The sequence below is a fragment of the Pleurodeles waltl genome, chromosome 10 (assembly GCF_031143425.1).
Source record: "Pleurodeles waltl isolate 20211129_DDA chromosome 10, aPleWal1.hap1.20221129, whole genome shotgun sequence".
Classification (NCBI taxonomy): domain Eukaryota; kingdom Metazoa; phylum Chordata; class Amphibia; order Caudata; family Salamandridae; genus Pleurodeles; species Pleurodeles waltl.
Window position 1 is genome coordinate 326,412,205 of NC_090449.1, and position 12,378 is coordinate 326,424,582.

General features: G+C 48.7%; 8 non-coding genes across 8 annotated transcripts; all 8 read right to left on the bottom strand.

Moving 5' to 3' along the window:
• Nucleotides 1-274: 274 nt before the first annotated feature.
• TRNAV-CAC (transfer RNA valine (anticodon CAC)) lies at nt 275-347 on the bottom strand. The gene has a single exon. It is a non-coding gene; the product is annotated as a tRNA-Val (tRNA).
• Nucleotides 348-735: 388 nt separating this feature from the next.
• On the bottom strand, nt 736-807 carry TRNAP-AGG (transfer RNA proline (anticodon AGG)). The gene has a single exon. It is a non-coding gene; the product is annotated as a tRNA-Pro (tRNA).
• Nucleotides 808-3,429: 2,622 nt separating this feature from the next.
• On the bottom strand, nt 3,430-3,541 carry TRNAL-CAA (transfer RNA leucine (anticodon CAA)). Its single transcript has 2 exons — nt 3,504-3,541; nt 3,430-3,475 (listed from the first exon to the last, which is right to left on the bottom strand). It is a non-coding gene; the product is annotated as a tRNA-Leu (tRNA).
• A 771-nt stretch (nt 3,542-4,312) lies between these two features.
• TRNAP-AGG (transfer RNA proline (anticodon AGG)) lies at nt 4,313-4,384 on the bottom strand. Its single transcript has one exon. It is a non-coding gene; the product is annotated as a tRNA-Pro (tRNA).
• A 3,052-nt stretch (nt 4,385-7,436) lies between these two features.
• On the bottom strand, nt 7,437-7,509 carry TRNAV-CAC (transfer RNA valine (anticodon CAC)). Its single transcript has one exon. It is a non-coding gene; the product is annotated as a tRNA-Val (tRNA).
• Nucleotides 7,510-7,897: 388 nt separating this feature from the next.
• TRNAP-AGG (transfer RNA proline (anticodon AGG)) lies at nt 7,898-7,969 on the bottom strand. Its single transcript has one exon. It is a non-coding gene; the product is annotated as a tRNA-Pro (tRNA).
• A 3,053-nt stretch (nt 7,970-11,022) lies between these two features.
• Nucleotides 11,023-11,095, bottom strand: TRNAV-CAC (transfer RNA valine (anticodon CAC)). The gene has a single exon. It is a non-coding gene; the product is annotated as a tRNA-Val (tRNA).
• Nucleotides 11,096-11,483: 388 nt separating this feature from the next.
• Nucleotides 11,484-11,555, bottom strand: TRNAP-AGG (transfer RNA proline (anticodon AGG)). Its single transcript has one exon. It is a non-coding gene; the product is annotated as a tRNA-Pro (tRNA).
• Between the last annotated feature and the right edge of the window lie 823 nt (nt 11,556-12,378).

Here is a 12,378-nt window from a genome sequence, read left to right on the forward strand (position 1 = left end):
CTGCACTTGTTGATTTTGCCGCTTGCAATGTTCCTATCAAAGTCACAGCTTTAAAGGCCCCACAATATAACATGGCCAAGAAAAAAAAAAAAAAACAGAACAAGAAACAATGCACATGCACGACCACCGAGGGATGCAGATAACTTTTTAGCGTCCTGCAATAGTAAAGCACGTTTTACACAGGTCACAAGTTTTTAAAGGTCATTTCTGTCTAAGTGTGCATTGAGAGAGACTGAGGTTTTAGGGAGCAAACACAAAAGCTGCTGCTGCCAAGTGTTTCTGCCCGGTCTCGAAGCGGGGACCTTTCGCGTGTGAGGCGAACGTGATAACCACTACACTACAGAAACAAGCTTGCTGGTTTGACTGAAGGAGCACAGTTCCCCTCATATGTTTGCACGATTTCCTCTATACTTTATCAGCAGTTGCTCGGAATGCGAGGAGTAAGTGTGAAAATTGCAGCGGTGTCAGCCAGCATGCATACACTCAGACGTCCTGAAAAATCCCACAGCTGCGGGCAGAGACAGACAAATATCTGATGCCTAAATGCCAGGAAGGAGAGCCTGAGAAATCATCACACAGGGCGCACTGAGAGCAAGCAGGAAGGAAGCCAAGGCATTGTAATCCATTTTTCGCCTGAGGCAAAAAATATGTTTTGCGCAACAATGCTTCGAGTGGAATGAGAAATGTTGAGGGGTTGTGTATTTTGAGCAGGATTTGATTGTTTTCCGCTAAAATGGGCTCGTCCGGGATTTGAACCCAGGACCTCTCGCACCCTAAGCGAGAATCATACCCCTAGACCAACGAGCCTGGGCACAGAAACGCAACGGCTCCGACCCTGCTCGGAGGGTTGGTGACAGAGAGTGGGAGACTACATCCCAAAGCAAGAAACTGCACATGGTGCTCTCTTCTGCAGTACGACTAGAGTCATTTGCATGGTCTTCATCGAACATGACATAAAAAGCCTCTATCCTTTAGACATTTTGGCCCAGATTTACAAGAAAATGACTAAGCGCGACGCTGTGCCAAATTTGCAAGCCCCACGCGCCATCATTTTCAAAATGCAGGGAAGCGCCGTATTTAGTAGAATACAGCGCACCCCTGTGCTTCCCCCTGCGCCAGCTCTAAATTAGCTGCTGAGCGCCAACGCAGCCGTTCTTGCACCATGGTACAAGGATGACTGCGTTGAGGGGGAAATTGTTTTTGTGCAGGAAGGGACACCTTCCTGCCCAAAAAAAAAATCTTCAATGGTGATTTGCTCTTACTTCTATGTGTGCTGTAGAATGCATCACACATAGAAAGAGCAAAAACAAGGAGAAATGAAAACATTTCTCCTCAGTGTGCCACTCTAACGACACCCCTGGGATGGCGTTGGATTTTGGCGCTGACGCAGATTTACGCCAACTCCTAAATCTGGAGCAGCATCAAAATGCTATGGTGTTGCTGTGGCACACTCCCAACAACAACCATTGCACGCCCCTTCCAGGGAACGCGCTGCGTGCTAAGGGGCCGTATTTACAAGGTGGTGTTAAGCCACAAAAAGTGGCTGAACGCCATCTTGTAAATACCGCGCAGTGCATAGTGCCACCGGGGCGTCACTAAAAGTGATGCTCTGGTGGCGATAGGGCCTTGTAAGTCTGGTACTTTATTTGCTCAAGGTGTGTGTTCTTGGTGAGGGCAGGAAAGCTATTTTCGCTCTCGTACCTTCCTTCCTTGGCTGGTTTGAATGCTGTAGGCTCAGGCTTCATTGCAAAGGTCAAACAGTGAGCAACTGACTGCCGTAAGCTGGCGCAACTCCTCTTGGTGAGCTGTGACAGATGCCCCAGGAGCGTAGTACCTCACGATGGTGAGGGATAGACACAGTCTCTTTTATCTCAGCTTGCCTGTCAGGTGAGGCAGGAAATGCAAATACTGTGAAAAAGCCCAGCGACTCGAACCAGGGACCTTTCGCATGTGAGATGCGCATGATAACCACTACACTAGACAAACAGACACACTTGCCGGCTTGCTTCATGTGGCTATGCATTGTACTGGAACCACCACACTATGGAAACAGACACACCTGCTTGCTTTATGTGGCTATGCATTGGACTGGGATGCAAGGATGAGGGCCAATGTTCATGACGCTCAAAGCTGAGCCTTCCAGAACACGATCTCTTTCCTTCGGAAGAAAGGAACTGGGATCACTTTCATTCCAAGAGGTGATTTCAGAACTGGACCCGAAATTACCATGGAGAAGCACTGTGCATTTAATGTTCCTACGAGCACTGCTGCTCCAGCACAGAAAAGCAGTTGCAAAGAAATCTCGCATACCTTCATGATGCTGAACCGTCTCGACGCCAGTATAAAGCATGTATTGCATTGCAACATGACATCTTACAAGAGTGAAAAGCAGAAATACTCCTGTTTAAAACACAGACTGAACCTATAAAGGTAGGGGTTTGTCTGGGATTTGAACCGAGGTCCTCTCACACCCGAAGCGAGAATCATACCCCTATACCAACTAGACTGCCGCTGCATAGTCATTTGAAACATCTTCTGAAGCGTCTTTCCGAAAAGCAGGGCCATTTGGAGGCTCTCTCTCTCTAAGCGTGCCATAGCAATTGATGTTTTCTGTCAAGGATTTTTTGTTTGTCTCTAGCAAGGCAAGAGGTAGTCAAAATGCCCTGTGCCAGTGAGCTGAACTAGGGCACTGATGTGAAAAGCAGACCCTTTCTGGTAGTTGTAACCCGCTGCAAGTCATGGACCCTTGCACCTTAGACTTCCCAACCAGAAGCACTGACGGGCCTGCTAGCTCTTGAGCCAGAGGAGCATGCCTCTTGGATTCAAGCACACTTGCTCAATCAGCGCTCGATCAGGCTCGATCAATATTAGTGGCTCATAGGCCTGAAACACTCACCTGGGAGACGCAGGGTGGCTGATTTCCCGGAATGGCCCTTGATGGGGAAATCACCTCCTTTCCCCCGCCTCATTTCAGAATTGTGTGCTAGTCGCAAGACAGTGTTCAGGGGTTCATGGGTACTGCCTACTCCCAGCTGCCTCTCTGTCTTCTTCATGTAAATTGCAAGTCACGAGGAGGCACCATTGCCAATATGCTCCGCCCACCTAACCAAGAAACCTAGTTTGAGCTTGTCTGCCTGTGTTGTTGCAGGGGCAGTGTCTTCTTTGCCCAAAAGGTGGCAGGAGAGCCTCACTTCAAACGATAGAATCAACTGCTTAAGTAGAAACCAGCATGGTAGTTACTGTCTAAAAGTGCAGCTCTAACAGAAGGTGTGCCTGAGACGCCCCTTCCAGTAATACACAGAATTTTGATTGAGGGCCCAGCCGATGGGTTGGTGGATTTCTCCTCACATGCCACAGCAGCTTCCAAAGATAGTGGTGTGAGGAGCTGGCTCTGCAAGCAGAGCAAGATTTAAGGGAAGAAAATACACCTGTCAGAAGTGGGATTTGAACCCACGCCTCCATGAAGAGACCAGAAGGCTCAGCTTCACTGAAGATCAAGCTCTCTTGAGTCTGGCGCCTTAGACCACTCGGCCATCCTGACAGCCAAAACAGTGTGCAGGTCGGACTCTTCAGTCTGCACTTGTTGATTTTGCCGCTTGCAATGTTCCTATCAAAGTCACAGCTTTAAAGGCCCCACAATATAACATGGCCAAGAAAAAAAAAAAAATACAGAACAAGAAACAATGCACATGCACGACCACCGAGGGATGCAGATAACTTTTTAGCGTCCTGCAATAGTAAAGCACGTTTTACACAGGTCACAAGTTTTTAAAGGTCATTTCTGTCTAAGTGTGCATTGAGAGAGACTGAGGTTTTAGGGAGCAAACACAAAAGCTGCTGCTGCTGCCAAGTGTTTCTGCCCAGTCTCGAACCGGGGACCTTTCGCGTGTGAGGCAAACGTGATAACCACTACACTACAGAAACAAGCTTGCTGGTTTGACTGAAGGAGCACAGTTCCCCTCATATGTTTGCACGATTTCCTCTATACTTTATCAGCAGTTGCTCGGAATGCGAGGGGTAAGTGTGAAAATTGCAGCGGTGTCAGCCAGCATGCATACACTCAGACGTCCTGAAAAATCCCACAGCTGCGGGCAGAGACAGACAAATATCTGATGCCTAAATGCCAGGAAGGAGAGCCTGTGAAATCATCACACAGGGCGCACTGAGAGCAAGCAGGAAGGAAGCCAAGGCATTGTAATCCATTTTTCGCCTGAGGCAAAAAATATGTTTTGCGCAACAATGCTTCGAGTGGAATGAGAAATGTTGAGGGGTTGTGTATTTTGAGCAGGATTTGATTGTTTTCCGCTAAAATGGGCTCGTCCGGGATTTGAACCCGGGACCTCTCGCACCCTAAGCGAGAATCATACCCCTAGACCAACGAGCCTTGGCACAGAAATGCAACGGCTCCGACCCTGCTCGGAGGGTTGGTGACAGAGAGTGGGAGACTACATCCCAAAGCAAGAAACTGCACATGGTGCTCTCTTCTGCAGTACGACTAGAGTCATTTGCATGGTCTTCATCGAACATGACATAAAAAGCCTCTATCCTTTAGACATTTTGGCCCAGATTTACAAGAAAATGACTAAGCGCGACGCTGTGCCAAATTTGCAAGCCCCACGCGCCGTCATTTTCAAAATGCAGGGAAGCGCCGTATTTAGTAGAATACAGCGCACCCCTGTGCTTCCCCCTGCGCCAGCTCTAAATTAGCTGCTGAGCGCCAACGCAGCCGTTCTTGCACCATGGTACAAGGATGACTGCGTTGAGGGGGAAATTGTTTTTGTGCAGGAAGGGACACCTTCCTGCCCAAAAAAAAAATCTTCAATGGTGATTTGCTCTTACTTCTATGTGTGCTGCAGAATGCATCACACATAGAAAGAGCAAAAACAAGGAGAAATGAAAACATTTCTCCTCAGTGTGCCACTCTAACGACACCCCTGGGATGGCGTTGGATTTTGGCGCTGACGCAGATTTACGCCAACTCCTAAATCTGGAGCAGCATCAAAATGCTATGGTGTTGCTGTGGCACACTCCCAACAACACCCATTGCACGCCCCTTCCAGGGAACGCGCTGCGTGCTAAGGGGCCGTATTTACAAGGTGGTGTTAAGCCACAAAAAGTGGCTGAACGCCATCTTGTAAATACCGCGCAGTGCATAGTGCCACCGGGGCGTCACTAAAAGTGATGCTCTGGTGGCGATAGGGCCTTGTAAGTCTGGTACTTTATTTGCTCAAGGTGTGTGTTCTTGGTGAGGGCAGGAAAGCTATTTTCGCTCTCGTACCTTCCTTCCTTGGCTGGTTTGAATGCTGTAGGCTCAGGCTTCATTGCAAAGGTCAAACAGTGAGCAACTGACTGCCGTAAGCTGGCGCAACTCCTCTTGGTGAGCTGTGACAGATGCCCCAGGAGCGTAGTACCTCACGATGGTGAGGGATAGACACAGTCTCTTTTATCTCAGCTTGCCTGTCAGGTGAGGCAGGAAATGCAAATACTGTGAAAAAGCCCAGCGACTCGAACCAGGGACCTTTCGCATGTGAGGTGCGCATGAGACCACTACACTACACAAACAGACACACTTGCCGGCTTGCTTCATGTGGCTATGCATTGTACTGGAACCACCACACTATGGAAACAGACACACCTGCTTGCTTTATGTGGCTATGCATTGGACTGGGATGCAAGGATGAGGGCCAATGTTCATGACGCTCAAAGCTGAGCCTTCCGGAACACGATCTCTTCCCTTGGAAGAAAGGAACTGGGATCACTTTCATTCCAAGAGGTGATTTCAGAACTGGACCCGAAATTACCATGGAGAAGCACTGTGCATTTAATGTTCCTACGAGCACTGCTGCTCCAGCACAGAAAAGCAGTTGCAAAGAAATCTCGCATACCTTCATGATGCTGAACCGTCTCGACGCCAGTATAAAGCATGTATTGCATTGCAACATGACATCTTACAAGAGTGAAAAGCAGAAATACTCCTGTTTAAAACACAGACTGAACCTATAAAGGTAGGGGTTTGTCTGGGATTTGAACCGAGGTCCTCTCACACCCGAAGCGAGAACCATACCCCTATACCAACTAGACTGCCGCTGCATAGTCATTTGAAACATCTTCTGAAGCGTCTTTCCGAAAAGCAGGGCCATTTGGAGGCTCTCTCTCTCTAAGCGTGCCATAGCAATTGATGTTTTCTGTCAAGGATTTTTTGTTTGTCTCTAGCAAGGCAAGAGGTAGTCAAAATGCCCTGTGCCAGTGAGCTGAACTATTGCACTGATGTGAAAAGCAGACCCTTTCTGGTAGTTGTAACCTGCTGCAAGTCATGGACCCTTGCACCTTAGACTTCCCAACCAGAAGCACTGAAGGGCCTGCTAGCTCTTGAGCCAGAGGAGCATGCCTCTTTCTTTCAAGCACACTTGCTCGATCAGCGCTCAATTAGGCTCGATCAGGCGAGATTTATATTAGTGGCTCATAGGCCTGAAACACTCACCTGGGAGACGCAGGGTGGCTGATTTCCCGGAATGGCCCTTGATGGGGAAATCACCTCCTTTCCCCCGCCTCATTTCAGAATTGTGTGCTAGTCGCAAGACAGTGTTCAGGGGTTCATGGGTACTGCCTACTCCCAGCTGCCTCTCTGTCTTCTTCATGTAAATTGCAAGTCACGAGGAGGCACCATTGCCAATATGCTCCGCCCACCTAACCAAGAAACCTAGTTTGAGCTTGTCTGCCTGTGTTGTTGCAGGGGCAGTGTCTTCTTTGCCCAAAAGGTGGCAGGAGAGCCTCACTTCAAACGATAGAATCAACTGCTTAAGTAGAAACCAGCATGGTAGTTACTGTCATAAAGTGCAGCTCTAACAGAAGGTGTGCCTGAGACGCCCCTTCCAGTAATACACAGAATTTTGATTGAGGGCCCAGCCGATGGGTTGGTGGATTTCTCCTCACATGCCACAGCAGCTTCCAAAGATAGTGGTGTGAGGAGCTGGCTCTGCAAGCAGAGCAAGATTTAAGGGAAGAAAATACACCTGTCAGAAGTGGGATTTGAACCCACGCCTCCATGAAGAGACCAGACGGCTCAGCTTCACTGAAGATCAAGCTCTCTTGAGTGTGGCGCCTTAGACCACTCGGCCATCCTGACAGCCAAAACAGTGTGCAGGTCGGACTCTTCAGTCTGCACTTGTTGATTTTGCCGCTTGCAATGTTCCTATCAAAGTCACAGCTTTAAAGGCCCCACAATATAACATGGCCAAGAAAAAAAAAAAAAAACAGAACAAGAAACAATGCACATGCACGACCACCGAGGGATGCAGATAACTTTTTAGCGTCCTGCAATAGTAAAGCACGTTTTACACAGGTCACAAGTTTTTAAAGGTCATTTCTGTCTAAGTGTGCATTGAGAGAGACTGAGGTTTTAGGGAGCAAACACAAAAGCTGCTGCTGCTGCCAAGTGTTTCTGCCCGGTCTCGAAGCGGGGACCTTTCGCGTGTGAGGCGAACGTGATAACCACTACACTACAGAAACAAGCTTGCTGGTTTGACTGAAGGAGCACAGTTCCCCTCATATGTTTGCACGATTTCCTCTATACTTTATCAGCAGTTGCTCGGAATGCGAGGGGTAAGTGTGAAAATTGCAGCGGTGTCAGCCAGCATGCATACACTCAGACGTCCTGAAAAATCCCACAGCTGCGGGCAGAGACAGACAAATATCTGATGCCTAAATGCCAGGAAGGAGAGCCTGTGAAATCATCACACAGGGCGCACTGAGAGCAAGCAGGAAGGAAGCCAAGGCATTGTAATCCATTTTTCGCCTGAGGCAAAAAATATGTTTTGCGCAACAATGCTTCGAGTGGAATGAGAAATGTTGAGGGGTTGTGTATTTTGAGCAGGATTTGATTGTTTTCCGCTAAAATGGGCTCGTCCGGGATTTGAACCCGGGAGCTCTCGCACCCTAAGCGAGAATCATACCCCTAGACCAACGAGCCTGGGCACAGAAACGCAACGGCTCCGACCCTGCTCGGAGGGTTGGTGACAGAGAGTGGGAGACTACATCCCAAAGCAAGAAACTGCACATGGTGCTCTCTTCTGCAGTACGACTAGAGTCATTTGCATGGTCTTCATCGAACATGACATAAAAAGCCTCTATCCTTTAGACATTTTGGCCCAGATTTACAAGAAAATGACTAAGCGCGACGCTGTGCCAAATTTGCAAGCCCCACGCGCCGTCATTTTCAAAATGCAGGGAAGCGCCGTATTTAGTAGAATACAGCGCACCCCTGTGCTTCCCCCTGCGCCAGCTCTAAATTAGCTGCTGAGCGCCAACGCAGCCGTTCTTGCACCATGGTACAAGGATGACTGCGTTGAGGGGGAAATTGTTTTTGTGCAGGAAGGGACACCTTCCTGCCCAAAAAAAAAATCTTCAATGGTGATTTGCTCTTACTTCTATGTGTGCTGCAGAATGCATCACACATAGAAAGAGCAAAAACAAGGAGAAATGAAAACATTTCTCCTCAGTGTGCCACTCTAACGACACCCCTGGGATGGCGTTGGATTTTGGCGCTGACGCAGATTTACGCCAACTCCTAAATCTGGAGCAGCATCAAAATGCTATGGTGTTGCTGTGGCACACTCCCAACAACACCCATTGCACGCCCCTTCCAGGGAACGCGCTGCGTGCTAAGGGGCCGTATTTACAAGGTGGTGTTAAGCCACAAAAAGTGGCTGAACGCCATCTTGTAAATACCGCGCAGTGCATAGTGCCACCGGGGCGTCACTAAAAGTGATGCTCTGGTGGCGATAGGGCCTTGTAAGTCTGGTACTTTATTTGCTCAAGGTGTGTGTTCTTGGTGAGGGCAGGAAAGCTATTTTCGCTCTCGTACCTTCCTTCCTTGGCTGGTTTGAATGCTGTAGGCTCAGGCTTCATTGCAAAGGTCAAACAGTGAGCAACTGACTGCCGTAAGCTGGCGCAACTCCTCTTGGTGAGCTGTGACAGATGCCCCAGGAGCGTAGTACCTCACGATGGTGAGGGATAGACACAGTCTCTTTTATCTCAGCTTGCCTGTCAGGTGAGGCAGGAAATGCAAATACTGTGAAAAAGCCCAGCGACTCGAACCAGGGACCTTTCGCATGTGAGGTGCGCATGATAACCACTACACTACACAAACAGACACACTTGCCGGCTTGCTTCATGTGGCTATGCATTGTACTGGAACCACCACACTATGGAAACAGACACACCTGCTTGCTTTATGTGGCTATGCATTGGACTGGGATGCAAGGATGAGGGCCAATGTTCATGACGCTCAAAGCTGAGCCTTCCGGAACACGATCTCTTCCCTTGGAAGAAAGGAACTGGGATCACTTTCATTCCAAGAGGTGATTTCAGAACTGGACCCGAAATTACCATGGAGAAGCACTGTGCATTTAATGTTCCTACGAGCACTGCTGCTCCAGCACAGAAAAGCAGTTGCAAAGAAATCTCGCATACCTTCATGATGCTGAACCGTCTCGACGCCAGTATAAAGCATGTATTGCATTGCAACATGACATCTTACAAGAGTGAAAAGCATAAATACTCCTGTTTAAAACACAGACTGAACCTATAAAGGTAGGGGTTTGTCTGGGATTTGAACCGAGGTCCTCTCACACCCGAAGCGAGAACCATACCCCTATACCAACTAGACTGCCGCTGCATAGTCATTTGAAACATCTTCTGAAGCGTCTTTCCGAAAAGCAGGGCCATTTGGAGGCTCTCTCTCTCTAAGCGTGCCATAGCAATTGATGTTTTCTGTCAAGGATTTTTTGTTTGTCTCTAGCAAGGCAAGAGGTAGTCAAAATGCCCTGTGCCAATGAGCTGAACTAGGGCACTGATGTGAAAAGCAGACCCTTTCTGGTAGTTGTAACCTGCTGCAAGTCATGGACCCTTGCACCTTAGACTTCCCAACCAGAAGCACTGAAGGGCCTGCTAGCTCTTGAGCCAGAGGAGCATGCCTCTTGGATTCAAGCACACTTGCTCGATCAGCGCTCAATTAGGCTCGATCAGGCGAGATTTATATTAGTGGCTCATAGGCCTGAAACACTCACCTGGGAGTCGCAGGGTGGCTGATTTCCCGGAATGGCCCTTGATGGGGAAATCACCTCCTTTCCCACGCCTCATTTCAGAATTGTGTGCTAGTCGCAAGACAGTGTTCAGGGGTTCATGGGTACTGCCTACTCCCAGCTGCCTCTCTGTCTTCTTCATGTAAATTGCAAGTCACGAGGAGGCACCATTGCCAATATGCTCCGCCCACCTAACCAAGAAACCTAGTTTGAGCTTGTCTGCCTGTGTTGTTGCAGGGGCAGTGTCTTCTTTGCCCAAAAGGTGGCAGGAGAGCCTCACTTCAAACGATAGAATCAACTGCTTAAGTAGAAACCAGCATGGTAGTTACTGTCATAAAGTGCAGCTCTAACAGAAGGTGTGCCTGAGACGCCCCTTCCAGTAATACACAGAATTTTGATTGAGGGCCCAGCCGATGGGTTGGTGGATTTCTCCTCACATGCCACAGCAGCTTCCAAAGATAGTGGTGTGAGGAGCTGGCTCTGCAAGCAGAGCAAGATTTAAGGGAAGAAAATACACCTGTCAGAAGTGGGATTTGAACCCACGCCTCCATGAAGAGACCAGAAGGCTCAGCTTCACTGAAGATCAAGCTCTCTTGAGTGTGGCGCCTTAGACCACTCGGCCATCCTGACAGCCAAAACAGTGTGCAGGTCGGACTCTTCAGTCTGCACTTGTTGATTTTGCCGCTTGCAATGTTCCTATCAAAGTCACAGCTTTAAAGGCCCCACAATATAACATGGCCAAGAAAAAAAAAAAAAAACAGAACAAGAAACAATGCACATGCACGACCACCGAGGGATGCAGATAACTTTTTAGCGTCCTGCAATAGTAAAGCACGTTTTACACAGGTCACAAGTTTTTAAAGGTCATTTCTGTCTAAGTGTGCATTGAGAGAGACTGAGGTTTTAGGGAGCAAACACAAAAGCTGCTGCTGCTGCCAAGTGTTTCTGCCCGGTCTCGAAGCGGGGACCTTTCGCGTGTGAGGCGAACGTGATAACCACTACACTACAGAAACAAGCTTGCTGGTTTGACTGAAGGAGCACAGTTCCCCTCATATGTTTGCACGATTTCCTCTATACTTTATCAGCAGTTGCTCGGAATGCGAGGGGTAAGTGTGAAAATTGCAGCGGTGTCAGCCAGCATGCATACACTCAGACGTCCTGAAAAATCCCACAGCTGCGGGCAGAGACAGACAAATATCTGATGCCTAAATGCCTGGAAGGAGAGCCTGTGAAATCATCACACAGGGCGCACTGAGAGCAAGCAGGAAGGAAGCCAAGGCATTGTAATCCATTTTTCGCCTGAGGCAAAAAATATGTTTTGCGCAACAATGCTTCGAGTGGAATGAGAAATGTTGAGGGGTTGTGTATTTTGAGCAGGATTTGATTGTTTTCCGCTAAAATGGGCTCGTCCGGGATTTGAACCCGGGACCTCTCGCACCCTAAGCGAGAATCATACCCCTAGACCAACGAGCCTGGGCACAGAAACGCAACGGCTCCGACCCTGCTCGGAGGGTTGGTGACAGAGAGTGGGAGACTACATCCCAAAGCAAGAAACTGCACATGGTGCTCTCTTCTGCAGTACGACTAGAGTCATTTGCATGGTCTTCATCGAACATGACATAAAAAGCCTCTATCCTTTAGACATTTTGGCCCAGATTTACAAGAAAATGACTAAGCGCGACGCTGTGCCAAATTTGCAAGCCCCACGCGCCGTCATTTTCAAAATGCAGGGAAGCGCCGTATTTAGTAGAATACAGCGCACCCCTGTGCTTCCCCCTGCGCCAGCTCTAAATTAGCTGCTGAGCGCCAACGCAGCCGTTCTTGCACCATGGTACAAGGATGACTGCGTTGAGGGGGAAATTGTTTTTGTGCAGGAAGGGACACCTTCCTGCCCAAAAAAAAAATCTTCAATGGTGATTTGCTCTTACTTCTATGTGTGCTGCAGAATGCATCACACATAGAAAGAGCAAAAACAAGGAGAAATGAAAACATTTCTCCTCAGTGTGCCACTCTAACGACACCCCTGGGATGGCGTTGGATTTTGGCGCTGACGCAGATTTACGCCAACTCCTAAATCTGGAGCAGCATCAAAATGCTATGGTGTTGCTGTGGCACACTCCCAACAACAACCATTGCACGCCCCTTCCAGGGAACGCGCTGCGTGCTAAGGGGCCGTATTTACAAGGTGGTGTTAAGCCACAAAAAGTGGCTGAACGCCATCTTGTAAATACCGCGCAGTGCATAGTGCCACCGGGGCGTCACTAAAAGTGATGCTCTGGTGGCGATAGGACCTTGT